This window comes from Astyanax mexicanus, chromosome 19, assembly GCF_023375975.1.
Source record: "Astyanax mexicanus isolate ESR-SI-001 chromosome 19, AstMex3_surface, whole genome shotgun sequence".
Classification (NCBI taxonomy): Eukaryota; Metazoa; Chordata; class Actinopteri; order Characiformes; family Acestrorhamphidae; genus Astyanax; species Astyanax mexicanus.
The window spans coordinates 13,951,010-13,957,140 of NC_064426.1; the positions used below are offsets into that span (position 1 = coordinate 13,951,010).

The following is a 6,131-nucleotide window of genomic DNA, read 5'->3' on the forward strand; positions in this document are numbered from 1 at the left end:
AATCCTACACTTATTGAGAGTTTACCTACTGCTGGTAAAACAAAACTGAAAGAAAAAGCCACCTATCCTTGTTTTAATTGAGTTCAATGTTCAAAGTTAAAATACACGTAGCTAACATAAAAAATTATCTATACAGATATATAACAGATTATTATTTCGGAGACCCATGTGGCTGCCTTAGCCTCATACCTAAAAGTAGTGCCATTTACTTGATAATACACCTCATATCATCCTGCAATTACTGGCATAAGCTGTTCACTCAAGCTTTGCTTGATTCTAATGATATCTGAGCATGATTGTTTCACTCAGGTCTAACACAGTTAAGTACAATTTTTAAATCTGCTTGCGACTCTAATCTGTACAATGATACCTTAGTAGTGGGGGTGTGGCCAAGAGAACAAAAATGGCTTTTACTTGCTCCTGGGTGAGGCTGATTTTACTCATAATAATGGAAGGGAAATCAAACTTAGAGCTGTCAGCACATGAAGTAGAGGAGCACCATACAGTAAAGTATGAAGGTAAAAGATCACAGGAGGACTTACCAGATTTCTAGGAGTCTGACGCCCCATCCGCACAAATCCAGATATTTTAAAAACGCAGGTTTTTGTCTCCTTTATTAAAAATATCTTTATCCACACAGAAACGCAATACAACTTTAAAAAAATCACTTAAGTTAACATGTCAACCCAGTAGAGGGCGATTATATCTCCTACAAAATAATAAATAGAATGTATTCGCTTTACAAAAATTGGCTCTATTACATTCTGTGGTAAATAAATATATTCAGAACTCTATACATTTTTCTCCTGAACATCACTGAATTACTAGATCATATAAGAGATGTAATTAGAATAATTCCGCTTGTAAGCTAATGCTATTGCACACTGAACTGACGACACAAGACAGCAGCACAGTACACAGTATGCTAGCTGGCTAACAGTGGTATTAAATTGTCTGTTGAGCTCTGGTCGTATCACATTTATTTGACCCAAACTTTATCAGAATATTATTAAGATAAACAAATCACTGCGCTATAACAAACATTGCTTTGCCACTCTAAAGTCCAAATAAACACTAATTTCTTCTGACAACTGTTTGGTCCATGATGGTCAAAAGGGGCTGAAAAGCTGCACATCCACGTAAAAACATACCCTGGTGAACAGGCTGGATGAGACCCACACAGCATTTGAGTTAAAGTTTGAACTTAAGTTTGAAAATCTAACTGTCCTGTCAGTATGCTGTAAGCAGGGTGTTAGACCAGTTTGATTAGTGCTCATACCGATAGAGTAGCGTGTAGAACAGCCACCGGTTTCTCTATTTAAACACCCTAACAGCTTGTTGCAGTGTTTTTTAAGCTAGGCTCTGGGCTAACATTGTCCTGCTGGTTTTAGTGTTTTCCTGCTGTAAAACACTCAGCTGGCCTTATCAAAGGCTTCTCAGTTAGTTGATAAGTCAGATAAGCTGTGATGTAATTAGTATAAACCAGTAACAGTATATATACAATAAAACCCATTGGGAAGCGCTGCTCCAGAACCACTGAGTTGCTCACTTTCTTATATTACCTTACTTTTACAACCTCCAAAGTACTATAGGCTACACTGCTCAACATCACCAGCTCTGTCCAGGAGGTTCTGATCTCTGGAGGAAGAGTTCAGTGTTTAGATTTGTTTCTTCCATGTTTCTGTTTTTTATAATCGTGAAATGTTTATAAAATCCACAAAAAATAAATATTAAAACTTTTTTTCTGGGTCTTAGGAGTTCATAAATGCATGTTTTATGCACATAGTGAGCCATCAAAAAGTGTCAGCTCTATACCTGCATGGTCTGCCAACTTATCGAACCGTAGAAAAATGAAATATTGAGTTATGTATATCATGTATAGGGAACATCTCTTTAAATACGTGTTTATTTTTTGCAATCTTATCCTCTAGCATACTTCCAACACCTAAGACCTGAATTCTTGTATGGTCAATTTTTTTTAATGCTAACATTTGGTACTACAAAATAATTACACACCTCAGTCATCACTAGCTGTTATTAGCTTTATTCTAACAAACATGGTTCTCGTTCAAACATTTAGAATTCTGCGCTGTGTATCACACATCAAGAAAGACATGTAAAATTATCTGAGATATTAAACAGATTAGATGTAAACAAAGTCATCTAGGGTGGGTGTGAAATGTTAGTGTATGTCAGACTGTAACTGCAGTGTAAACACATATTAACCCCGTACTAAAGAGTAGAAAAAAGCCACTAGTGTAAGAAGAAGATTTCTTAATAGCATTAAAGTTACAGTGCTGTTATTGAGTAATCTAGAGTTTATCTTATTAAATATGAGGTTTGAGTCAGTTTAAGGAGACTTTGTAAGATGGAGCAATGGTCTCTGATGGATGATTCCCTTGCAGACCAGTTAGCATGGTTAAAATATTCCTGATTTCACAAATTTACACAAATCCTATCTAAAATCCTCCTCTCAAGGCTCCGCTTAGAAGTCATCTGAATGGCATGACAGTAGGTGAGGTGGTAGTACCAAAGACAAGCCAAGCAATAAGATACAACCAGGCCTGTTGTAGGGCTCCACACTAATAATAAATAATAAAGTTATGCTTTAATTTCAGTGATAACACACTTAATATTATGGCTTGATCTCCACATCCTTGGACTAAGTGGAGTAGTCTTTCATTGTGAACACCACTGAGACACATCTCAGTGCTCTGGAGGTCCAGCCCGGTCCTGGAGCGCATGGCAGTTAAATCAGCGTTTCTTAAAAACCAGGTAAGAAATTAATATGACAAGGCTTGCTGTGAGAAACATGATGACAAACTGGTGGACGGTGAGGACACTCTCCAGGGTATGTATGCGTTCCTCCATGGCATTGGTCTGAAAGTAGTCATACACATAGGCCCCAATTCCCCACACCATCCACACTATGTCCACAATTAACGTCATGGTTCTGTCTTTAACCAGGTGCACTGTCAGCTTCAGGCAGACAGCACTGGAAAACTCAGATTATGGTGAACCGCAGGTCATGAGTCCAGATAGAGGTGAATATTGAGTCAGGCTGTAGGTGAGTGTAGATATCTGCTCTGAGCCATGTTTCACTGCCTGTTATTGAAGAAAACAGATTATTATAATCAGTGAAAGATGGATGTAAACAGACTGCTGAGCTAACGCTACAGACACAAATGGTCTGTTTAAGCATTAAGTACAGTTGTTAACATTTACCCATTGCTATTTGACAATTAAAAGTGTTATAAATTAGATAATAAGCGTTACACTCTTTAGATATTTGCTGAACTCACCTCAAATCTGTTTAAATCTGCTTCATAAATGTAGCTACACGTTCCACGGGCTGGTCACTTCCCACTCGTTTCCAGACAAGTCCCGCCCACTCTAAGCTATGATTGGCTAGATGTTTCTCTAAAAGAGCGCTGCCTGTTGGTTTATACTCACGTGTTTGATCAACCAGCCAATCCAAGCTCCGCCGAAAAGATTCCATCAACCAATCGGAGCTGAGATAAGGCGGGGCTTACCGGAATACGGGTGGGCACAGAAATATGGTGTTGTCAGCGCATCAGCTGCTGCTGTACTATTTTTGTCTTATTTCGCGCAGACTCAATAACGCAGTCCCTATTCTATTTTAATCTGATTGCTATCAGTCTACAGTAGCGCAGTCTGCAGGTTTAAACTAATTTATAAGGCGCTGCGTGATGAGCTTAGCGGGTCAATTATTTACATCATAAAATCCGTTTTACATGACTAAACGATCCTCCGCACTGAGAGAATCTCCATGTTTCTATTTAAACAGAAAAATCGCGGTTCTATTTATGTTTTTTATCGATAATTCTAAGCTAAAGTATATTGAAATGACGTGATTTCAGGGTTTGAGGCCGTTAGGCGCGGTGGCCAAGTGGTAAGGCGTCGGTCTCGTAAACCGAAGATCGCGGGTTCGAACCCCGTCCGTGCCTTATGAGGAACTGGATGAGGACTTTTTAGTGAAGGCTGTAGCTAAAGCTGTATCTGCACTGTATAAATACACTTTATACTCGCATCAGCCACCGAAAATCAGAACTGTCTTCAGAACCGTAATCCAATAGTACAGATCTCACTCTAGAACAGTGACTGCTGCAGATATACTGAAGGGGTTCAGACTCTGCTCGGCTGTATTTTAATCCTTTTTAATGTAAAATAAAAACACTACAGTTTCATTTTTTGCAATCTACAGTTTTAAAACAACACAACAGACTGACATTTATTAGGAAAGTCTTAATGATTAAGAGCCAATGTAGTTTTATATTTCTACAACATGACCACTAGATGGAAGTGTAAACCAAATAATTTTTATAAAAAATAAAGTACACGGGTTGCAGTTTTCCTCGACTGTTCACACATAAATACTGGTTTTAGACACAATGACCAGAACATCTCATCTATCAACCCCCTAAACCAATTCTGCTAAACTACAAGCACAGTTCCTGCTTTACACTCGAACTGCAGCTTTAAAACACACTTTTTTTTAAACAAAGCACACAATTTTCATCAAGAAAATCTCTTGTTTTCACAAGGAACACACTGTTATTTAACGTTTAGTTAATTACCCTAAAAGGGTAATTACCCTTTGACTCCTCACATGGGAAAACACCTGTCATACGGATTTACAATTAGCAATCAGAGCTTTAGCATGAAAGGGAAACAGGTGAGCTCACAGTGTAGCATCCATCATCCAGACTTTCAAAAATGAGAACAGATAAGAAATCTACTCTCAGATAATCTAATCTACTCACTAGAAAATTGCACTACGGTATATCATCTGTACAGTACTACAGTATTGCCTGTGAACTGTTCTGTAGGGCTGTAAAAATAAAGTATATTTTAATTATTTGGGAAATGTATTCATACTTTGTGCTCCTACACAGTATTTACAGTATTTTATTATTAATACAGCTGATTCTTTTTATGATTCTTCATGCTAGGGGATAACGTATTTCTCTGCTGCTTGTTCAGTGAAAACAGTGCTTGTGATGTGGATGAGGTGCAGTGGCCAGATGCAGGTTAGTTTTTTTTTTTTACGGTACCTGTTTACAGTACCACTGTATGTGTACAGTTGGTGTATTGGTTGGGTTGTACACTGTCTACATTCTTTTTTGGGAAAATAAAATATATTTACTCTGTATTTGTGTATTATGTGTATAAAAATATATTTTAAAACATTTTACAACACAATTATGTATGAACTGTTTGTGGAAGGTGTAACACTGAACATAAAAAGGACTAGGTCATTATGGTGAATGGAGAATTGGTGAATTGAACTCATCAGTGTTAAACTAATTCTGATTAATGTTTATTTATATTTTAACACTGGTTTTGGATGTAAAGTTTAATTTTGCAGGAGAATTGAGGGGTTTTGGCCATTGTGTGTGTGTTTGATTGGTGTGTGGAGTTCTGAGATGCATTCAGAAAATGTGTGTAAACAATCCATAAAAACTGTAATTCAGCTTAAAATGTAAATATCAGAAGGTTAGAACTGTGAGTTTAACACAGCAGCTCCTCAACAGATAAAACCACACCCACAAACCCTGAACACACAGAACCACAAACACTCACATAGAAATGCACCTTCTCAAATACACAAGCATCTTAATACACTGGGAGTGTTAAATAGTCCCCTGGGTTGTTTAGTAGTGCCATTGGAGTGTTCAATCGTATCCTGGGAGTATTAAATATCCTCCTGAAAGTGTTCAGTAGTGTCCTGGGAGTGTTCAGTAGCCTCCTGGAGTGTTCAGTAGTGTCCTGGGAGTGTTCAGTAGTCTTCTGCGAGTGTTAAGTAGTGTTATAGGAGTGTTCGGAAGTTTCCTGGGAGTGTTCAATAGTCTCCTGTTAGTGTTCAGTAGTGTTATAGGAGTGTTCAGGAATTTCCTGGGAGTGTACAGTGTCATTGTAGTGTTCAGTAGTGTTCAGGAGTTTCCTGAGAGTGTTCAGTAGCATCCAGGGAGTGTTCAGTAGTGCCCTGGAGGTGTTCTGAAGATGTTCTGGAAGTTGTCTGGGAGTGTTCTGGGAATGTTCTGGAGATGCACTGGGAGTGCTCTGGGAATGCATTGGGAGTGTTCTGGGAGTGTTCTTGGAGAAGTTCT

General features: G+C 38.2%; 1 long non-coding RNA gene and 1 other non-coding gene across 2 annotated transcripts; one reads left to right on the forward strand and one right to left on the reverse strand.

Annotated features, from left to right (window-relative positions):
• Positions 1 to 2,028: 2,028 nt before the first annotated feature.
• On the reverse strand, positions 2,029 to 3,864 carry LOC107197206 (uncharacterized). The gene is made up of 2 exons (XR_001518438.3): positions 3,303 to 3,864; positions 2,029 to 3,105 (listed from the first exon to the last, which is right to left on the reverse strand). It is a non-coding gene; the product is annotated as an uncharacterized LOC107197206 (long non-coding RNA).
• A 32-nt stretch (positions 3,865 to 3,896) lies between these two features.
• trnat-cgu (transfer RNA threonine (anticodon CGU)) lies at positions 3,897 to 3,968 on the forward strand. Its single transcript has one exon. It is a non-coding gene; the product is annotated as a tRNA-Thr (tRNA).
• The last annotated feature ends 2,163 nt before the right edge of the window (positions 3,969 to 6,131 follow it).